The following is a 25,089-nucleotide window of genomic DNA, read 5'->3' as shown; positions in this document are numbered from 1 at the left end:
TTAGTCTAAAACTTCGCCAGACCAGAGAGCTATTTAAATCTTTAATACCGAGAATTAAAGTTCCGGATCGTAAAGCTTTGAAGGTATAAATGGTACAGAGGAACGTTACTTTCAGATTAATTTTTCCATAGGGTTTTGCTTTATCACAAATTTAAGAATGTGTTAGGTATATAGACTCTGCAAAAAGTAATTGTGAAATTGGAAATTTACATTTTCTGTATAAAATTGAATATTATATACATATTAAACAGCTCAATGGGATTTATATTTAATAATATATTTTTATAGTTTATAATATAATTTTATACAGTTTAATTTCAAAATTTTTATTCCATCTTAATTATTTATAAACATCTTCATTTCTTATGAAAATAATTTTTGATCTAGATTCTAAATTGTTGCCAAAATTATTTTATTATTTTTAAGTAAATATAATATAGAGAAATCTGTAATTTTTTCATAATTTTTTAATTTTGTTAATTTGTGTAATACACATTTTTAAATTAAACCCAGCTAATTATCGAACCGCTAATGTAGTTAGTTTAACCGTAATAATAATATTAGAACTACTCAGCGCTATTCCAATATTAGGAACAATCTAATTAATGTAAAGCACGACATTGATTCGCTACATCTCCCTTAAGTATCGACGTAGCAAAACTTCGCCACTACTTACAACGGATTCAATCTTCATCCCTTTTGGGATGTCATTCACGACCATTTGCGGGGACTCGGCTATCCTCGCAATCAGATCAATGCAGCCGTTTGTGCCACTCGTCGGATACCTCGCCGACGCCGGTAAGCCAAACTATCCAAACCCGCAGCTTTTCCGATGGCGTAGAGGCGTTTCATCGACCGCGCGCGACTTCTCTGTCATTACTTTGTATCAGGTAGAGTCAAAGTTTCACCGACTATCCACAGCCAAGTGGGAACAATAACGCGGAGGCGGCGATGATATCGACATTTGTAAATGGGAAATCTGTGCAATTGTCCTAGGTATTAGATAATTTTCCTCTTTCTCGCGTTGATTGCTTTCGCCCTGCATACACCGGGATTATGCGAGTAGTGTAATTATCCATATATTATACGTGAACTAATGTAATGGTACTCGTTTTTACTCACAGTACACTGAAAGAAAATTGTTTGATAATTCTGACTATAATTGCATAAAGTAAAATAATTATAGTTAGGAGCTCGATTTCTATAATTATTATTGCTATATTGTAATAATATCTATGTACGAAACCTTTGGTACATTAAAATTTTGCTACGAAAAAAATATAATACAAAGAAACAATACAAAACACATACATGTTTCTAGATCTTTTTTAATAAAAAAAAAACAATTAAAAAGGTTGACAAAAAATTAACAATTCTTTATGCGAATATCTTTAATGACACGAAAGATATGAGTTTCGTGTCAAGTAAGTCTTACACTCCTTACAGCATGTTATTATATATATTAATGGCGGTCATAATTCGGTGCAAAACATTCATCTTGGTAAACATTTATCTTGGAGTAATTCTGTCTTCGAAGTGCTCCCCGAAGAAGAAGTCCAAGGGCGTAATATCAGGAGAATGAAATGGCTAAGAGATGGCTCGCGGGCATGACTTTGGAAAAGTTACTAAAGATGCTCACGTGGAAGTTTAGTAGGTAATTCTCCGTAAGAAACTTTTAGTTATTCTTCATAATAAAAAATAAATTAAATAGAAATATGTATGAAATGTGTATTTGTTTTCATTGTAAATTATTTTAAAGTATTAAAGGTTTATAGTGTATTATTCTGTATTTATAGTTCTATATACATATTTTTGTGAACTATACTTTTTTTGTATGTAGAACTATAATACAAATATTATTACTAATATTATAGTAACAATAATTATAAAAATAGAGCTTCTAATCATAATCGTTTTATCACACAATTACAAATAACAAACATTTTCCCCTCAGGGTATTTTCCCCTCACGGTATGATACCTTAATAATATATATATCCTGAAAACTAATTAAAGACAAAAAAGGTTAAAGATAGAATTTTTTTTTTCAGTGATTAAAATTGATCAATTAAATCACATAAAGTTATGGCGCTTATAATTCAGTGCGCGTTCGCGTAAATTATATATAAATTCGATTTATTTAAAATCCGTATAAAAAAGTATTTTAATATCATAATGAGGTCTTTAGTAATTTATTACATTTATTTACTAGACAAGTATATTTTTCTTTAAAGCATAAGAATTTGCATTTTAGTAATCTCATTTAAATTCTAACAAGCTCGGTTGCAACGAAGTATCGAACGACGTAGCTATATTGCACGTGTCATTACATATATTTGAAAAATGAACATAAAACAAAACAAGCAAGAGGAAATAGCAACGAAATTTGATTTTTCCACAGTGCACATTCATGTTACAAATTCCAAAACCACATTGAGGGCTTCTCAACGCTTACATTTTTTTTTTGCTGTCGCAATGTCGGAAATAAACAATGATCACACGTAGTAAGCGAACTAGACAGGAAATTGGATGGCAGTGTATATAGGATCATGAAAAAAGAGAACTATATTGCCGGGTATGAGCGTAACTTTACGCACGATTCGATTTTTACGAAATATGAATACATCAAAATTGGTCGTGCAGTCGCAAAAAAAAGATTTTGGATTTGGAAGACGAGAAAAGGCCAACATGTGGCAGGTTTTCTGTTTTTAGAGCAGTTCTCGATTTACGTCATTCAACCTACACTTTAGACTAAAATTACCTATCAGCAATCATCAAACTATTTCGAGATGAGATTCATGAATTACGTATAAATGGATAGATTTTTCTTTTATAGATTTGATACCGTGTTATGATGTCATGATATATCTTAATTCATTCAGAATTAATAAATATTAATGGTATTTATTGTAGATAAATTGTAGATAAAAAATTGTAGATAAATATAATTTACAAGTACAAAGTTTACAAAAAGCGTATATTATTTTTCCGATATAATATGTAAAAATTTTCATTATTATCTTTATTTTAAAAGAATATTAATAAAAATTTAAAAAACTTATTTATATATCAAAAAAATAATTATTTTAAAAACAAGCAAGCATTAATTTTTTTTGTTTTGAATCGTATAATAATAATAATAATGAAATAAAGAGAATTATACTCACGATGTATTTATTGCTGTGTGCCAGTATACTGTGAAGTAGTCCGACCAAGTTAAAAGTGCACGAAGTGGATAATAATTAAATGTATTATATTTAGAAGGGAGAGAGAGAGAGAGAGAGAGAGAGAGAGAGAGAGAGAGAGAGAGAGAGAGAGAGAGAGAGAGAGAGAGAGAAGTGACAATAGATACAAATGCTGAAAAAATTCTCTTATTCATTAAATTCCCAGCTCTTCTAATGATAACAATTGAACATTCTCTTTTTTTCCTCTGTAAAACAAAAACCATTTATTATAGATATTTTATGTATAATAAATTATAATTTTTGAAGTACAAATATCAAGAAATATACTACGTATTGGAGTTTCTTTTATATAAAAATATTAAAATTTTTTAAACAAATGTAACGCCAAACATTATACATACCAATTCCATAAGTAGATTTTAAAATATTAAATAAAAATATTGTATTAAGCATTATTGCATGAAATTATTACTGTTATATAGGATAACTTCGATATGTCGCATCTATTAAAAACTTACTTCACCAAGTATTATTTGTTATGTTTAAGGAAAATAAATTATAATCAATAAAAACTTTATATTGTCCACTACCATAATATCTGCAGCGTAATTTTCGCGCGTAAATACCGAAGTTATATATCCTTACATATTATATTACCTTACATTTCGTCATTATTAGAAACCTCGAGATACTAGGTAAATTTTAATAACGCCAAATGAAACACTTCGAGAGCCATTAGAGACGAATATAATTCACAAGATTGTTGTATGACGGCAGTGAAACTAAAGTTAGAGTTTCCACTTTACGCGAACATACTTGAGTCTATTGTTACCGAAAATTTCCACAATTGGCATAGTTGTACTGTACACCCTACATACCGAGCAACCAATAATCACTAATCCGCCTAGCTTAAGCAGCCTATAACCATTAATGCGGATCAGTAATCCTGAAACAATTAACCACCTGCTAGGTATTAACCAACCCTTACATTGCCCTATAACGTCGTGACCCCCATTTTAGAAATTAAATGTCAGGAACTGCGGATAGTGTAACTGCAAAATTATAGAAAGAAGTTTAATTTACTCAAATTATACGTGTCTATGTGATTCTGTTATATTATAATATATATGTATTTTTATGGGATATATTATTAGGTGTTGGAATTAATTCGTAGCGTTTTTAATGAAAGAATGTTATTTATTTCACATGAGCATTAAAAAATACATTAATGAAAGTACTTCCCATCACTTGTAAAACGCTACGAATTAATTCCAACACCTAATACAAATTACATTATATATTTTATATTGAGATATAATAAATTGTTAATAAAATTATGTTATTCTTAAATAAATAATTTTTATTAGAACTCATATATATATATATATATATATATATATATATATGCTGAATACATTGGTTAAATTGTTACTTCAGAACGAATACAAAAAATACTTTATGCCATAGTGAAATAGTTTATGTTGTTTGTACCTACGGTTTATCTAGGTCTATTATGTATTCTCCCTAATATAGACCGATGCTATTCAAATCATTCGTAACGTATCACCTGACGCACGCCCGCGATGTCAACTGCGGCGGAATTAACGGGCCGTGAAATGACGTTTTCCAATGACAGAGGTATTCACTACCAAATACCTATGGTGATGAATTTTAGTTCAATCCACGTTGCAATAGTGAACAATGGATGCCAGATAAGGTCGCCAAAATGCATGGAGCGATAGGTATAAATTAGCCTTTCCTAACACATGAATGCGTGGCACAGATTTTACGTTATAACATTCCAGAAGCCCAATAAAAATCAAAAGCCAACGATGTCTGAGAGTGATGCCGGTAATGATTAAATTTCTCATTAATAATAAATACATTTATTAAGTTAATAAGTTACGAATTCACTCAATTGGGAGTAAAATAATTAGGCGGTTGGGTGATTAACGTTCAAACAATTATTATTATACTTATACGTACTATACAATATTGTTACTAAAATACGCGCAAATTGCCCATAAGAACTGTCTTTTTAATTATATGGGTGTTTAATTACGTTTGAAATAACAGCAGTTTAATTATTATGTTTATCATTTAGAGACAATGAAACATTATATTTTACTATTGTATATTTTAGTTATTGTATATTTAGTTAAGTTGCAGTAATTGGATATTGTATTCATAATTATAACGTTCATGGATAAAACAATAAATTTAATGCATTTAAATAAAACATGATAAATAATTATATATTTTATTTAATCGCATTGAATTTATTGCAATTATTGTTATTATAACAATATCCAAGTGCCTATATCTAGAGAAAATCATATACGCGTTATCGTTAATAGATCTTTTGATTCAATTAATAATGAGATATTTACGATAATTAGGAACATCAGTAATTAATCCGATATACGTTACTGATAGTTTACGCCGTAATATATTTTAACGATGCATGTTCTGATATATAATCTCACGTAGTCTAACAATTTTGTATCTTGTTACACTTATTTATATACAGTATTTTGATAAAATTTTGTATACGTTGAAAGTTTCATTAAAATAATTCGAGTGGTTTTCGAAATTTTTAGAAAAAGCGAAATTTTTCTTTGACATATTATATCTTTGAAACGAAGCCGTATCGAACATATAATCATATGAAGTTTTTGTCTTGAATTAATATGAGCAATCTACTCTTAAAATCTTTTAAAATGCTTAAGGACTTTATATACATTAATTTAACTATTAAAAAAAAAAAATATATATATATATATATATATATATATAAAATACGATTCGATAAAATTCAACAATCCAATTGACAATATTATTTTATTATAATAAAACGATATTACCAATTTTAATACGATGAATGCGTTTTCATAAAATGAATATTTTCCACACGTAACTAATGAAGAGAATAATATTGAATTATTATTTTAAGAAAAATGATATTCGAGAAAGAGAGAGAAATTCCATTTGTTTATTTATTTATTATTTATTAGCTTCGTAACTGTGGAAAATACGGTAATTATTTTGCGGAAAAATAGCGATAAATAGAAAATTGTTGTTCATAGAATTATTCTGCCAATAAATAGACTCCTTTTTGTATTCATATTCCTCGTGTGCAAGCGCGATCTACCATTGGTGTGAATCTACATATCGCAGCTGAAGTGGGAGTTCTGAGCTGTTGATGTGCAATTAAGTCTGTCTCTTGACATTATGAATATTGCGTGAATGATATCGGAAATGAAACACGTAGAACCGTAATAATTGTCCGTTCTTTATATATATGTACATGGCGTGACAATAAACAGTTTGATAAGTGGAGGACGGGCTATCCCGACGCGACATTCGACTATAAATTAGATCGAGATATATTTTCCATCAGGTAGAAGTCGCGCCGGCGGCGAAACGTTTCTGTCGTACATTCGTTACAGTTATAAATAACCCGTGGGCGATTGTAAAAATAGCAGCCAGGAACGTAACGCATGGGGCCCTGAGTAACACTTGTTGTAAAGCGTGAAGTAGATAGATTACGAACGTAATGGGACCGGAAGAAAATGGAATTTTTGCGCAATAACGTTTGAATTTCGTGATCGTGATGATATAATGCGAATATGATGTTTAATGAGGATTATGTAATTTACGAAATTTACAAATTTTTTAATTTATAAAATTGTATTTGTAAAATAATTCATCTGCAAAATATTGTATCAGTAACATATTTTATTTCCACCACATTATTTTACAACATATTTTACATATTTTACATTAACAGTATATATTATGACAATGTTAATATTATTTTTTAATTATGTACTAAATATCTATCTAGTCATACAAGCACCTACAATTAACTTGATTAATTACAAAACAATCAATTTAATTAATCCTTCATGATTATACTTCAAAAAAGCCATACGATGATTACTCTGAGTTTAACACTGAAAAAAAATCGTAAACGTGTTAATTTCAGAAAAGTGAGTTTTTTTTACTTAAAAAATTATAACTTTATAATATTTTCAAATGCATGTTCGCCTAATCCTTTTGAGATGATTTACCTTATGCTGGAGTCATTTTGACCTATGGTGACCATGAAAGGTTAACTGCGTTAAAGAGAATCAGTACACATATATTATATAAAACTATATATAATATATATATATATTGTTATATATAATTTACATTAAATAATTTAACATTATACAAAAATGATCAATTTATGATGGTGGGTAATTACCATGCGTTATAAGTCATCCAGATAATGTAATGTAATTTGAAGAGCTACGGCAGGAAACACCTGTTTGGCCAGTCGTGTATAGGCGCATTGTTAGTTCGACGAGCCCTTTGTTTCAGCTCATGTAGCCATTTACGTTAAGCGGCTGCTAGGGATGTAGGTCTCCGTACAATGTCCATTGTGCAGTGTGACCGACGACGAACTTCAAAATTTTGCATACAAATCTATTTTTTATATTTCAATCATAATCTATCGTTTTATGATTGAACAAGTTTGATTTTATCAATTGACTTGTTCACTTAAATATTGAAGATTTAAAAAAGTCGCAAGAAGATTGTATTTTAATCGAATTTTCGTTAAATAAAAGCATAAAGTCGGTTGTACAATACAGTTTTATAATTTTATATCAAACACCGGGCCTCTGTATTAAATATGCAAGAAGCATATAGCTTAAGTGACTGAATTACAAAGATTATTGTGCCAAAGATACAGTAATCTCGCAACAAGGTTAATTATAAAAAATTACTTGAAAAAAAATAAATTTTTTGAAATATAATCTTGAAAGAATAAAAAAAAAAGATTGAAAACTGAACTGTATTAGACTGAAATAAAATATAATAATGATATTGTAATGGGTCTCTCTTTCTCTCTCTTTAAGAATAAATTTCTAGTTCAGACTCTAATGAATTAAATAAAAAAATAAAATACAACGAGAAATAAATTAAATTAACTCACTTTTGATGATTGATAGAATAATATTTATCTAACTCATTCATAATAGCAACTCGAAAATCACATTTTTTTTGAAGTATAAGAGAACGATATATTTATCAAAGTTAAAATGACAATTTCGTTTGACATGAGACATCGACGCGACTTTAGCGTATTTTTCGCCCCGATCGATGTTCGAGCCGACGAAATTTCATCAAGATTGATGTTGAATACTGTATAAATTTCACTTGCAAAACACGAGAAATTGTCCCAGGTATCCTCCCAAGGCCGCTGTCGTCGAATAAATTAAATGTGATCACGTGAAGGATATTAATATCGTCAGTAAACAGTAACTTCGCCAAAATCTTCCAAAGATTATTTTTGACAAGTCTATTAATGTCTAATATGTATTTAATATTACAAATTCTCTATAAAGCTATACACAACTGAAATATGATATCCATCTAAATAAAGATCAAATGTCTTCAATAATTATTCGTGAATTTGCAAATAAAGCGCACGTAAGATGTTTGCATCGGAATTTCCATTCTGTCGCTTAAACGACTTCGTCGATAGCATTGTTGACCTACGTTTCTCACTTTGTCTTTGATATATGAGACACCAAAGTCTCGTTTCGCAACGCCAATTCGCGGCAGCCTGAGATTACAAGACGAATAATCGAATCGTATCAAACAGTGAGAATACCAATGCATTTTAGAAAGAGGGCAAACGTTTGGCTGAATGACTGACTGGGGCTTAGCTGGTGAAGTACGGGATTTCGCTTGAACAATGTGCGACGACATTGCATTCGATGCATTATATTGATTATATAGGTAAGGAAGCCGAACGAGTTCACGGAAAATAACATCGTCGTTATCGTGGAACTTTTACAGCCGCAATGTAAAAAGAAAAATTCTCGATGCAGTTCCGCTTGTGGGTATGGGCGCGCGCACGTATCCATACTCAGATAATACACACATCCACACCCACGTACATACATACACACATGAAACAAACGCGTCGTGGAATATGTCCTGATGAGCAAACTGTATCCTCTTGGCAAACAGATAAATCGCCATTGCGCTCTCGCGATAAGGTTCTCTCGCAACGTCGCAGCAGCACAATGCGTTGCATGTCGTGAATTCTCATTTCTCCTCCGTTGTTGTGCCTCGCTTCATTTGTCCTCTTCTTCCGATTTGTATTCTTCCTTCACAGATAAAAATACGTTGTAAGCTGGAGCTTTATCGAAATGAATAATGGAAATTTTTGCCAACGATCTTGAGACTTCTTGTAATTCTATCGATGTATTAATTAAATTTTTACTAGTGAATCGTCAATGTTATACGATCAAATCTTAATTTAATTTTCATTTTAATCCTGCTTATATGTTTAAATTTACTAGATGCGATCGTATCGTTCGATCGAGTCATTATTAAAAAGATTTAAAAAAATAAAAAATTTTTACAAAAAAAAAGATTTTATGTTAACAGACGAAATCATCAAATACACAAAAAAAATTTTTAAATAAAATATTAGTAAGAAAATAAATTACATTTTAGGTCAAACAGATCCAAAGATCACCAAGATTATGAGCTTTCATTTTTATTCCAGAAATAATTCTATTTTAAGATTCCGTTTATAAGAATCTATTCGATATTTCGCCTTGAATTTTCCTAAGGAATTTGTCATTGACGAGTAATCCGGTAATTCCTGGGCCGACTTATATGCCGCATCAAGTTCCGGAATTCAATTAAACGGGCTAAGATTCGAATCCCAGCTGTCGTCTTTGATTTTTCCAAGAGATATCTATGCTACCGCCTTCTGAGCCGCCTAGTTTGGAATCCACTTAAAGCGGAAGTAGAGTTTCTAGGTTAATCTTACAGACCAAGACGAGAGTAAGGTATTCCACACACGTTTGTTTCTGTATAAGAATGCAGAAAATCAGATTTATATGCACGCGATATGAGACCAAGAGCGTGAATTTAAACCGATATGCGCGCATTGTATCTTGTGTAAAAGGCATGCTGTTCCCCTTTATTGCAACCACAGTATGATCTCTCGCTTAATCCTCTGAGCTCCTCGGTGCAATACATCAGGAGCGAAAGAGTGTAAAGAAAAGACAGCGAGAAAGTCACCGAGTGTCAGTGACAATGGAAGAAAATCATATCGCGTGACAGTCTGGCAAAGTATCGAGCCCGTCATGCCAGACTCAGTTATTACTACTTAGAGAATAGAGAGGATTATTGGTACCATTTAGTTAGAAGAATTATTGCTTGAGTAGAAGATTTATCGTCAAGTCATTCTGACTGTTGGCTGAGAGGAAGATTTCTAATTATTCTTTACATGGACTTAGATAAATGTAATATTATGTAATAAGTATATTCGTGAAAACGTAACAGCAATAATTTTAAGAAAAAGATAAGGTAACATAGAAAAATGATTATTAATATCAAAAGAGTATAGATTATAATTATAAAGTACATACTGTTTAAATTGTATACAGGAATATCATGTTTTATTTAAAATTTTTTATTTATAGAAACTGTTTAATTATATAATACATTGAAATCATATTATAATATATGTTGCAATTTCTCTGTTCTTGACATCTTTTGTATCCATCATAATATACATCACTTGCAATTATAATTATCTGAAATTCGGATCGCATGCTGAAGCCCTGAAAATTACACAAACGTTTGATCTTTTGCGAGCAATATTCATTTCGTTCCTCTTCTAATATGCATTCGCTGCAGAGCGTGCTTCTCGCCTATCTCGTTCGTTTTCCTTTATTACTCTCTTACCACCTATTGTGTGCGTGATATTTCATTCGTAGTAAATATTCCAGCGAAAGACTCTCGGATATGACATGGTAATCATTATCAACGATCGCATTACATTAAACGAGGAAATGTAGATTTCGCGAAATAGGATTGTCCTGACGGAGGTAACCTGTGGAATAATAGTCACAATTTTACTTGCGTTGCAAAAGTTCAGTGATCTGCTTCATCGGATCGGATGTGCTTTTCGCACATAGCACATCCTTATTGGCCACACATAACGATCCGTAAAGTAATTTTCCGCGCGTAATTACCCGTCGGTGCAAACTATATAGTCACCGTTTTTCTTCTTCCTCTCCTCTCTCTCTCTCTCTCTCTCTCTCTCTCTCTCTCTCTCTCTCCTTCTCTCTTTTTCTCTTTCCCTCTTCTTTGAAGGAATTTCGTGTTCTACTCTCGCTATCATTTATTATCACCGAGCTTTTGAAAGGATAGGAAGCCATAAATGGGGATGTAAGGGTCGTTACGTCGAGCAACCTGCAGCCCGTACGTAACGCGCCGGCATCCACTTTGTCATCTTTTAAAGTCTCTCGTTCTCTCCCGACTCGGTAACGGGTCACATACTTTAACGAGACCTCTTTTAACACATCATTCGTATTTGGAAGAGGAAGCGACACCGGTACAGAACACGAACAGAGAAAGAATCATACTCTTTTCGTTCAAACGTTACACTGTACAAGTTAATCAGTACAATTTAATGTTTTCGTTCGTTAGTAACTTGCAAGCGCGTTAGTTACGTTAACGAAATTATCTACATTTCAGTCTCACTTTATCCAAAATTTAGTTAACACTGTTCATAAATTCCCGGACACTTTTCTAAAAATAAAACAAAACATATTCTTGTGTAATTTTATTTAGTGACAATTTGATCTTTTTTAACTAAAATTAAAAGAAAATATTTGTTAAATATCTGTTTAATATATTGCTTGGAAAACTTATATCTGCAATTTTTTTCATAAAAAATTTCTCTAAATAATAAGTACGCAGATCATGTGACAGTTCTGGCAATATCTCCAAAGCGAATGGAAAGAAAATTTTGAGCATTCTGTTCATCAATTTTTCTGTTAATTAATTTTTTTAAATGTATTATTAAATATGCTTGAAAAATTAATTAACAGAATACTCAAAATATATAAGGATGTAATAATAACAGAAAGATTTTTTTTATAAGAAAAAAATTGTAGTTATTCCATATTTGGAAGAGGAAGCAATATTGTCCGACAATATATTATGTCCGTTTTAACTTATACGCTTTTATATTTATCATTTTATACTCTTGAATACATTATGTCTTTACCCAGTTCCATGATTTGCGTGGTTTGCAGCTGCTCAGGATGAGTTTAATTTTTTTTTCTAGTTGTTCCAATTAGTTTTATTTATATACGCTGCTATACTTGACATCTTTTTGAGTTTATTGATAGACACAGCTCTTGTTTTCAGTCCGTGAAACTGGTTTAGACAACACGCTTAACAACTCTTGTAATTTAAAGTATGTATCATCTTGACCGAATTTCTACATTAAGCATGAAGTACATGATCTTTTACATGTCTCTATTAATTTTTTTTGTTTCTAATAATGGCTCACATTTTGGAACCGGACGTTTAGATTTAAGTTATAGTTATGTAACTAGTTGATTTACTATTAAATAATAAATGTTTTTATTGAATTGCGCATTTTTTATTGCGCCGATTCTCATAGATTCTCTTTTTCTAATGCTTTATGTAAAACAAAATAAAAGTAATTATTAAATTTACAAAATAATATAAAAATCGTATTGTTTTCTAAACAATATATCAATCCATAAGATATTTTTATTATTTTATAATTTAAAAAATTTAATTATTTTAGTAATGTTGCCAAAATAAAAAAAGCACATAAGAATGATTTTTAATTTTAAGAGTATTCGATAATTTATGAACAATAAATTTAAAAAATTCGTCTATATGAATCATAATGATCTAAAGAATAATTTATATAAAAAATATTTATATTATATGTAGATGCTGTTTAATTTCTTTTTTCTCCAGAAATAAATTTTTTTTAATGAAAATAGAGAACTGTTATATATGTAAAAATCAACTACAATTAATTAATATTTTTTAAATACTACTATTTTTACAATAATTGAATAATATTCAATTTTCATATAGATATTTCAATTTAGTAATTTTATATTACGTTCTGCAACAATCGCGTCGCGCAAAAAGCAGAAAACTGAAATGAAAACGTTTACAAGAATTTATATCACAGTTTATTCAGAAATTTAAAGCTCGTTTTTTTTCCCCAAAGGAATATGCGGAATCTTTTTAATTCTCATAAAATGAACAGTCTTATCGCGCGATAAAGTTTAATGTTATGGATACTAGAGATCGGTTTCCTTTACAAGAAAATTCCCCAGGTGTTGCGTATCTAACCAACATTGCTCCGCTTTTATAACTTATAATAAAATACAAGTAAAACGAATACATGTACGTGTGTATTATTTGAACGCGAAAAGAAAATTCAGGAGTTGTGAAAGCAACAATTGGGAATATCAGAGGATAAAAAGAAGAAGTTACACGCGCAGTCATAAACTTCGCCTCTTCGCTACATAGAGGTTGTAGAGGAGCATCGTGGGGTATATTCAGCACTCGCGAGGACAAGCTCTCGCGGGATCAGAATTTATCCAGATACTTCGTCGACGTCTAGTAGTTTAAAAAACGATTTGGTAAACGTTCGCGGTATCTCGGATATTCGCGTCATAAGGTATTTTCGACGATGTACTCGATCTGCGCTATGGAAAATAGAAAGGAAAGAAAATAGTAGGAATCGTTGCGAGTCTCATTTTTTTAAATGAATAAACAACAAGATACGGCTATGAGAAGAGCGAAGAGAAATATGTATATCGCGATATTTCAGGACGGTCAACAAGATTGACGAATTCGAAAATTCCATTGAGTATTTCACAGATAATACGAAATTTCTTTTATGTTAATTTTCTTTTAGGTTGATTTTCTCTTCTAGGCTAAAATTCAAGTAAAACAAAAAGTCACCATAACATCAAAATGACGTAAAAAAATTTTTATTCTTAATACACACGATTGGATCATCATTCGTGTCATGCGTACTTTTTTCTTTAAAATGCTAAGAGCATCTATCGACTAGAAATTATTAAGGTATGCTGAAAAAAAATTTATTAAACTTTAATAAATATTTGTTTAATTAATATCAACTAAACATTTACTCTTACTATGAATAAATATTTATTACATTAAAAAAATGGTATTTAAATCAAATTAGTGATTCTTGTACCAAATAAATATTTGTTTATATTTAATAAATATTTAGTTAATACTATCCAAATATTTATTAAAATTAGTATATATTTTTTTTAATGTAACTGACCAATCCTTTTTTTAATACACAACTTTATAAATATTTTTTAAAGATGTTAAAATATATGTACCAATAATTTTTATAAAAGTTGACACGATCCATCGTGTTTAATAAAGAACTGTAAAATTATTGTGTGTACTGAAGATTAAAAGTCACTTTTCGATCACACCCACAATTATTTTAACACAATTTTGACGTTATCGTGATCTATTGAGGAGTTCTTCTCGGGAATTTAATTCAAGAACAATATTTAACATTTTAATTCAAGTTCCAAGAACAATGTTTGACATTTTAGTTCGAGTTCCAAGAACGACGAGACCGATGACAAGTTAACGGGAAATCTTACGGTTCGATTGCGATGAATCTATGATCGCAGCGGCGGATTTCATTAATCTCATCGAGAATATACCGGGAATCCGCTGCAAGCACTGAGCCGACAGTATATACGTAAGCTTTCGAGCTTGCACGGCTGATGGCGCGATGCAGATCGAGTTCGATGGTTAGGAACTAGCGACGACAGCACGAAACGATTGCAGGAGGGAAAGGAGAGTCGGTTCGGGCAGAAGATCAAGAAAAGAAGGAGGAGGAATAGAGTAGCGACGAAGTAGCTAAACCAGAAATAACTAATAAGACATTCACTCTAAGACGGGCGGCCAGCCGGCCCGGACGAACGCGGTGCGTCTGAGTAAACCTTCGTCATCAGCAACCTCATCATCCACACCATATACGATAAACGTCACACTACTTAGAGTGAAACGGTGGAAAGTAAGGCCGGAAGAAGTAGAGGGAGGAAGAAAGAAATATACGGAAAAGCAAGCGAGGGCGTGTCGTGCTATATATATAATATATAAATATATATATATATATATATATATATATATATATATATATATATAGAGTGCTGTAAAAAGAAAGTGTGTCGTCAGAGAAAAAGTTCCACGTGATATCGTCGATTAAGTGCAAGTTAATTAAGTGCATCATCGAGATATCGCAATATAATTTACGAAAATTGCCTCTAAGAGATCTCCATTCGTTCCGGTCTTCTTCCTTTTCTTATGGACCACGAAAATGAGAAAGAGAGAGGGAGAAAGAGAGACGTCGTCGTCGCTACCGTCGCCGTCTAATTTTAAGTGTTAGATAATGCACGGTGTGCACCGGTGTGTGCTCGGATACTAAAACGGTATCGCGCACGCACGCGCACACGAACGTGTTAAATCGCAACGATGGTGATGGCACGCTGGACCGCTCGTATGGAATTGCATACGCGTTTCTCTACGTCCACTCTCTGTTTCAACCTGATCCTTCTCAATCTCTTTACGGCCTTTTCTGAAGTAAATAAGTTATCACGCGAGACTCCCTTCGGTCCCCGTAGCCCATTGAATCTGTCTCCACTCGAATTTTTCGCCACACTTCTTCCTGTCTTGCTGATTTCGCTTCTCGTTCACTTGTCTTTGATTCAACGTGTTCTTCCGCGTGATTTTTGCTTCTACCTCCTCCTATCCTCTCGTTCTTTTATACATTTATCTTCTTTAACCCGAACCTCCTGCCTTGAGACATCTTACTTTAGTTCTTTTTACTATTCCCGATGCGAATTCTCTACGTGAATCTTCCACGATTTTTAGAATTCTGGTTTTATTAAAAGCGTTTTCATCGTTAGTTAGCACTCCGACTTCGCAGTTTCGTTTCTGGTTGCTAATTTTGCAACCTGGTTGTAGCTTCTCATCAAAGTATTCGCTCTTTCTCATTCCATCTCTTTTTTGCTATTTTACAAAAGGACTCTTCATTTCGTCCTTTCTTTCACCAAGGATCTTACCGTTTTCAGTTAAACATTTCATTCCATTTTGATTATTTCGTTTCAAATCCGTACTTTTTCGTTAACGACTTGTTACTATCTCCTTCTCCGCATTTTCATTATTATTATGTTTTGCCTTGTTTGCCTTTCTCTGATTTCTCTTTTAGCGTTACAAGTATCGTTCGCACAATATTTGCACTTATTGTTACACTGACTTTTTTGCTTTTTATTATAGCATACTATCTTTTCATCCCTTAGTTTTCTTTATTCTTTTTTTCTTTTTTTTTTCTTTTGTAATTTACGTTTCGTCCTATTTACGAATATATTCAGTTTACTTCGGGAAGGAGGGAGCGAGGATTCTTATTAACTTAGCTTCTCCAACTCCTATTCTATATATCTCTCTGTTTCTTCTCCCATTTCTTTAACTCATCTACTCTAACCGATTTCTACACATTTATAAATTTCCGGACACTCAGAATAAAATTAAGTATATCCTTGCGTAATTTTTTATTAGACGAAAAATAATTTTTTAATTATAAAATATCGAGAAAATCTGTATATCACGGTATACTATGCCTGGAAAACTTGAACTTATTCCATCAAAAAATCTCCTTGAGTAATAAATTAGGTTGTTTTCCAAATATTTTCCAGAGATAATTACTGAATTTTTATGCTACTGATAGCATTTAGAAATGGAAAACATTAAAAACATTTTTAATATTTATTAAATTCCAGTTTATCTATAATATAGAATAAAATAATATATAAAATAACATTAGTTTTACGTATGAATTACCTTTATTTCAAAAGAATAAAATCTATTTTCGGATTAAATAAAAAATTTGAGACATTTTATTATTAATAAATGAATACGAACTGTATCATAATTCTATGTAATAAGTATCTTCGAAGTGTCTAAAAAAATCCCATTAAATACACTTGAAAAATTAATTAATGGAATGCTCAAAATATGTAAGGCGATAATAAAAGTAAAAAGAGAAATTTTTATTTAAAAAAAATTGCAAGTTTTCAAAGCAATTCAAACACAGATGTTTTTACCGTTTTTAGATGATTTTATGATATTAAAAAGGATCGAATATCGTTATGTCGTCAGAATGAAAAAATTACGCAAAAGTGTAAATTTTATTTAAATCAAATAAATAACGAAGAGTCAAAGTACAGTCGAAGCTAGATCTTAATGCTTGTTAATATTATATGTAAATTTTAAATCTTACTTTATTTTTGAAAGTGTTTGGAAATACTATTTCATATTTATTTAACTAATCAGTCATTGACATTCCATGTGATAGCGATAAATACAATTTAAATACAATTTAAATTAATACAATTGATATAATATATTCGTTTTCTTTCTTTTTTTTCTCTTTTTCATTCTCCTCTGTCGTTACTATCTTTTCTATCTCCTCTTATCTCTCGCGCTTCTTCATTACGATTTTCCGAACTTTTTTGCACCTACATACTCAATCTGCATTCCCCTAATACTGCTGTTTAAAGGCTCCCTATCTATCTCACTCTGCATCTCTTGCTCGTATCATTTTCTCTTCAACTCATCCGTCCCTGTACCGATTTCGCCTACCTCATTTCTGTTTCGCTTCCATGTCTTTCTTCATCTCTTTCTTGTCTCTCTCTCTTACTTTCTCGATCCATCCTTTCCCTTCCGCCACTTTGCTCTTCCGTCTCTCCGTTCTTCTCCATCTCCGTCTGTCTCCGCGTGCTCTAATATGGCTACCCGGTGTCCAATTACTCGCCTCAGTTCTCGCTGCAGTTTTTCCGCCATCGTATATCTACCGATGGTTGCGATGGAGAAAAGGTCCTCATCAATACCGGACGACATTCTATTTTTCGTTTTTTCTTTCACAATCGCCTATTCATCTTTATTCATCGACCAGTATGATCGTGTCTCGCACCGTGATGGTGACTCTCATGTCTCTTGTTGCGAGCGGCAATGTCCGATCTCTGATGTAAATTGGGAAACTATACAGCACCGCCGTAAAACGGAACGGAAAAGTAATTAAAATATTGTCGAACATAGAGATTGATGAGAGACGCAAGTCGCACGATACCGCGAGAGAATGCGTTGTCTGTTTCTTCTTCGTTTCTCGCTGACGAATCTAATTTGGCCGATAATCGACATGATTCCCCAAGCATACGATTCCGTTGGCTCGAGTCCAGAAAGCATCGAAGGAACGATCGCGACTCGTGAATCTGAGATATTTTGCTACTTTCTATAGGAAGTGACTCTTGTGACGAAAGATTTATAAAGCTTAATGACAGTTGTTTTATGAGGACTAAAATCTCGAAATTTTTAATTGATAAAGTTAATTTTGTGAATTTTATTGTATAAATGTAATACTCTAATGATTTTCCGTCAAACGGTAATAACATTAATTCGAAATTTGTTAGACAACCTATCATTAACATTTCATGCGATACCTAAATTCAATTTAAATAAATACAGTTTAAATAAATATAATTAAAATAAAATTTAAATAAATACAATTTTGTGTCTATTTAATTAATTTGTCATTGACATTCCATGTAATAGCGATAAATACAATTTAAATTAATACAATTTAAATAAATACAATTTAAGTAAAATTTAAATAAATGCAATTTTATGCTTCGGTGCTTTACAATCGCCAATATAAAAATCGTGAATTTCATGATTGCTTCCATCTGAAAAATCGAACGGCTGAACCGAGAGAGATAATTTGACAAACAATATGATATGAATATTTCCGAACGAATGTCGCATTATTTCGCGGAATTCAACGAATGATGCCGTTTTTATTACGAACTGCGAAAAGCTACGGCGCAAAAATACGGGTTGTGCGTTTATTTAAAAATTGGCTTCATAGCCAATCGCGCTGACACAAAGCGGTACGCCGACGTATGTGCGGGACCAGTGTGTCTGATTCAACGTTGACCGCTTTCACTGTGATATCCCCGCGCCGCACTCTGTTTATCGTCATTCGAGACCGAAATCACTTTTTTAATCGAATTGCTGAAAAAAAGTTTTACCACCGTGAGAATTATCACCGCAACGATGTAACATTGGGATACGAGCAAACGGAACGTAAATTATAAGCATATCTCTCTCTCTCTCTCTCTCTCTCTCTCTCTTTCTCTCGCGACATTTGCGGAGTCTCAACACCTCGGAGCGCCATTACGTTAATTAGAATCATCGCACAACGTCGTCATAGCGTTGTATATCCAGATTATTTTTTTCTCGCTTCGACGCTGGCAATGTTTCGTCCACTAATCATAGTATAGTAGAGTCCTATACGACAGTCGTCCTGTAACGCGGCCAAAATACGATTTACTTTCACCGGACGATGCGGACGCCAGCCGTGTCGTCGAATATCTACGCCGATCGCTTCCCTCGCATGACAGTGCGCTTAAATTTACACGACACACTCATACATCATATGTACATACATGACACGCGCAATGACGATTTACGTGGGCGAACGAAAATTCTCGATTTTCCAAAATTCTTCGCACCGTCCTCGCACACAGTCATGTCGCGTCGCGTCGCGTGTTGGAGCTGTACTTTAACAACAGTGGATCTCTGGTTTTTAGCTGTTACAGCGCTGGATTTCGGTGACCAGAAATAACAACTTGGGGACCACTAGAGAGGGCCCCCAACCGAAGAAGACCGCCGAAAGGCGGTCACCAAATCAAGTAAGAGCTTTGATAATAAATGCGCGAATTGTGTGTGATTTTGTTTTTAAAAATTCACCATATTTCGAGTAGATACTTTATTTAACAGTATTAAAATCGGAGAGAAAATAATCCGAATTTTTTTGGTCAAAAGTGTCAAAATAAAATACTTAGCATTAATTAAAATAATTACTATTTGAATCTACTACTTTCTCACGTCTTTCTAGCAAAAGTTAAATTCCGCGACAATAAAAGATCCCTGCTTTTTGACGACAAAGAAGTTATCGACCCAATTCTTTGGTTTCGGCTGGCATTTCGGAAGCTTTCCGTTCAGGCCGTGCTGCATTGAACGAACTAAGTGATGGTCCAATGTCTGAGTACTGGGTGCGAGAGAATTTTCCACTGCAAGTCCATCAGGGTTTCCACAGTGCATGAAGCGATATGAGGTCGAGCGTTGTCATGCTGCAAGATGATCTTCAATCGTTTTGAGCGATAGAACATGCCAGACACTGCACAAGTCTACTACCAACAATTGCACCATTTGGAAGCAGCATTGTTCGATAAACACCCGCAATATCGCTGGCTTACTATGACTGGACTTTTATCTCCGTGACACCCAATTTTTACCTAGAAAAATGACAGAAAATTGTAGATTCGAACGATAATTATCTTAATTGAAGATAATCTTTTAAGCATTTTATTTTAATAACAATTTTTACGAGAAAACTCAAATTACTTTATTCCCTATGTAATATTAACGCTGAATAATGATAGTATTTAATTCTGACGAGTTCATTATACTTGCTATTATTTTGGAGATGAGTACTTCATTACAACGTGATTGTTACACAGCACATACACTTATGCATTACAACAACTGCAATAATGATTTATTCATTTATTACCGATTTAGCATATGATAAATTAGTAATGAAGTTTTCTCGGTGACCTATTAGCGCGAACTTTGAATAATGGTTCCAACTAATCCCTGATGTTGTAAAAATAATTACTGTAGTAGCACGGGAATATTAACGAGTTTTATAATGATCTTGTTAGTGAACTTTTAGTACGTGTCGGATAATCTCTCTGTCAAATCTACCTGCTCATTAAAAGTACCAAAATTTCCCGGGAATAATAATCACATTATCATCCACTGGTGTGAGTTAATAAGAAAAAGTCAGCGAACAAATGAATATGTACTAATCAATCTTCGTCGCTTATGATCTATAGCTCATTGCTGGAGGGTTGCTGATTCCCGTAGGTCTTTTTTCCTCTTTGTTTCTACATTTTGATCCACAGCTTTATTTCAACTGAACTTTTATGTCATAAAACTGACGTGGAATAATTATATTTATCGATTAGCGGAAGGATGATAGTACGTTTCGATTTGTTAAATAAAAATCTGACACACTGACGGAATGATTTAAAGCCCCAGGAAAAAGCCCTTTGTCAGGGCTTACATTAAAATATAATGAAACATCCCATTAAATTGCATTGCATTGCGTACATGAGAATTATGAAACCTTTACTGTTATATAAGGCAAAAATGAAATATTAATCACGAAATTGTGTATAGTAAATTACAAGGTAAATAAGTTAATTTGCTGATATTTTACAAAAAATAAAAAAGAATTCTTTTATTCGAAATATAAATTTGTCAAGATAATGAGATACATTTTCTCAACATGCTTTCGTAATAAACTTTTTGTGTCATGACGTTTCTATATGTCAAAAAAAAAATTAAAACTAAATTAGAATAAAACATTTATTTATAAATAATATTTGTATATATTTTAGATATATATTTTTAAATATCTTTTATATAAATAAATTTTTTATTTTGATTTAATTTTTTAACTGTATCTTTTTTATCTGTAATATCTTTTTTGACATATAGAAACGTTATGGCATAAGAAAGTTTATTGCGATACGAAAGCATGTCGAAAAATTAGTCACGTCAATACTCTACGTCTGTCCTATAAATGTTTCGCAGATAAAGCGTCCGAGACAGCTATAAGTTGGGTCGATATTTTACAAAAATGGGTACAAGGTATGATTTATCGGTTTTAGAGTAGCGCGGTATGTAATGCCTGATATCGCATTGTAGTTAGTTATCACAGACTGCGGTCGAGTTATCGTAAAAAGTCATTGGCAAAATCACAGAACTGCCAAGTGAAAAATGGGTCTTCATTTGTACAGGTCGATCTACATTTATGTTCATTTTCTCTGGTACGTACAAGAAATCCATTTTTCTTGTGATTTTGAGATCGAGAACCGTTTGCCACAAATGAGTCTCATTCTTCTTTGTCCGAAGTGAATTCATCAATCGCTTTTTATATTGAATAGACGTTGTCACAATTTCATGATTTTCGTATTACATATTGTTTTATTATAATCTATACTTATCTGTATTCATTGAAAACTTTGGCCTTTATACTTATTTTACATGAATAAATGCATCATGCATTTTGTATAAATAAATTAATAAAATAAACATATAGATTGACTTCAAAAACATAGAATAATTTTAATAACAATGTTAACAAAAATATAAAATAATAAAAATATAAAATAATAAAAATAAATGATAAAAATATAGAATAACTTAAAAAAAACACTTGTTAAAACTGAAAGATTACATTTTAAAATTTAATAATTTTTTATTATTAATTTACATAAATTGTTAACTTAATCATTCAAATTATATTAATATTATAATAGAGGAAAGTCGTCGATATTGACATAGGTCTCCTAAAGTGACATCTTATTTCTCAGAAATTACTATTGTAATATTATTAATATTAATAAAATAATCTGTTTAGCTAATTGAAAAAGTAAAATATAATTCGTATATTTGTAGCTTATTTCTATATCAAATCAGCTAAAAATGAATTTTACGAATGCGAAAATAAAATTCTTACGAATTTATTTTCTTTTGCAAATTGCGTAGTTTAAATAATAATGACTATATTAGTGATATTATTATGTTATTTTAAAATGCTTGTTTCCTAAATTGGTTTTATTTGTATTATTTTTTCTCTTAGTTTTTTTAATACGATTTACTGCGTCAGTTTTGAAACTCATTTTGTCAAACGCTTATTTTTGATAATTTTACGAAAAAATTAATTATTGCAAAATTGCAAACAATGTTATAAAAACTGCTTCTGCTACTATTTGATAGAAAATATGTCGATATCGGCGACTTTCCTCTATTTAATTTCAACGAAGGATAAAAGACTTTTTTCACTATATTTATGTGTCCATATCCTTGTAATAGTCATGACGTAAGTAACGAGCTTTAAATATGCTCTGTGTATAAAGATTATAATAATACAACAGAAATAATATGAATGCGGAATTTATATAAATCCGATGATTCATTGATCCCACGCAGGATTATTCGATTGCATTATTTATATTGCACGATGAACTCACCTATAAAAGCGAATTCCATTCTGTTCCTAGGGTATACCATAAATATATAAATATATATAAAATTAAAATTGTGCCTTGCTATATCCTCAAAGAAATTAAAAAATATGATTATTTCGATATGTATAAATATATAATGATTTTCTACCTCAGAATTAATTAACAAGCTAGAAATATTCTGTGTAATTTTATTGTATCCAAAATCAGTGTATAACTAATACGACAAATAACTTTTCTTTCAACACAAAAAATATTTCAAGCTGTTTACGTGTTAAAATGATGTCAACGTTTTGAAAAACTTCATTTTTCTGTTCGTTGCTTGGCTCGATCATTCGGATAATTGAATTCAGTGGATATCACTAGACTTCCTTCAAGTTTTATACTTTATCATCTTCTATAGAAATACTTCTTATTTTCTTCATGTCAAAAGTTATAGAGCATATTATAAAGTTTATAATATGCTCTATAGTTATTGAAATAAAAGCTTCAACACGATGAATTTTAATAGGTTGTCTTTTTTCTTTTTTTGATCTTTTTGTTTTTTTTATCTTTTGTATATTTAATGTTGAGTTTGATCGTAAATGATAAAGTTAAATACATTGTTGTCCGGTACTGAGGCAATGCTATGTCGAAGTATATATCGTTATATTTAGGGCATTACATTTACTGTGCACGTATACCGATGAATTTTGCTCGTTCGCGTCGCGCATCTTTTCGACCAAGTTGCAAGCATTGTGTATTCGGGATGCACTTTCGGGATGAACGAAGACGATTGACCATATAACAAGACGGTGAAATCAAGCAACGTTTAACTCGACCAGTCTTTCTGGAAATTAGATCACTTCACTACATAGATCACACACAAACGACATGTGAATAAGCTGTTTGCAGGAGCGTTTCATTCTTTTTGCTGTTCCTTTGCTTTTTTCCTTTTTTTCTCCCTCATTTTCTCTTTTCTAGTCTTGTCATTGTACGCGTTAGAATGTCGAAGGTTCGTGTAGTAAAAATGGTAGAAAGTTGAAAGGACGCATTGCGGACTAACGAGTTACAAAGTGTATCTAGAAACGTAAATGTAGTACATTGAAGAATAGCAACTGTTCATATATACTCCAATCTCGTAAAAAATTCTCGATAACAAACACTGCACCATTAACGAGCGTAAATCCGAAAATGCAGAATTTTATTATTTATCGCGATAATTCATGCAAGAGATATTAATGACATTTTATTCGTCGAAATACGCAACAATAAATCATAACGTTGACGTAAACAGCTGCAATGTTAAAACGTATTATATCATATTCTTTACAATATTGCAATATTACCGTTATGTATTATAATACAGGTAATATTACTTTGCAATATTACAATATCGCGCTCTGACCTTTCCCATCCTATTCACGCATCCACGTGTATTACCGTTTAAGTGACCTGGAGCGTTTTGTGCGAAACGTTAGCGCGTTCAACGAAATTAGAAACGCCAGCCAGCGTTATAATTTTACAGTTTCGCACTGCACAGTTGCACCATATCCGACCGGAGAATATAATTCTATGGTGCGAGCGTATGTAATGGTTAAGTATAAGTAGGTAACAGTAGCAGCCGAAATGTGCTGGAATTTATTATGAACCATGAACCGTAGTGGCGTGGTTGCGGAAACCACGGTCGCATTTTCGGCGCGGTGTAATCCACTGTACTCCGCCGAGATTCGTCCGGTTTTCGCCAGGTTTTATACGCAGTCTCTTCCTTATATTTTATCGTTGCGATTGCATAATATCAGAATGATAAGTTCATCGCACAACGCGAAATCCGGGCCAGACAAGACT

At 31.9% G+C, this 25,089-nt stretch overlaps 1 protein-coding gene across 2 annotated transcripts in view; it reads left to right on the top strand.

The window, feature by feature from the left end:
- Positions 1 to 14,929: 14,929 nt before the first annotated feature.
- The window catches only part of tn (tripartite motif containing protein thin), a 76,186-nt gene continuing 66,026 nt past the window's right edge, over positions 14,930 to 25,089 (top strand). The window contains exons 1-2 of one of the 2 annotated variants that reach the window (XM_087413897.1): positions 14,930 to 15,032; positions 19,753 to 19,854. The gene's annotated coding sequence lies outside the window, so the exon portion shown is untranslated. Of the gene's footprint in view, positions 15,123 to 19,752; positions 19,855 to 25,089 lie in introns of both variants that reach the window. The other variant, XM_087413898.1, reaches the window with a different exon arrangement.

This window comes from Acromyrmex echinatior, chromosome 15 (assembly GCF_024713525.1).
Source record: "Acromyrmex echinatior isolate Ae372 chromosome 15, ASM2471352v2, whole genome shotgun sequence".
Taxonomy (NCBI): Eukaryota; Metazoa; Arthropoda; class Insecta; order Hymenoptera; family Formicidae; genus Acromyrmex; species Acromyrmex echinatior.
This window is presented reverse-complemented; position numbering and strand designations above follow the sequence as displayed.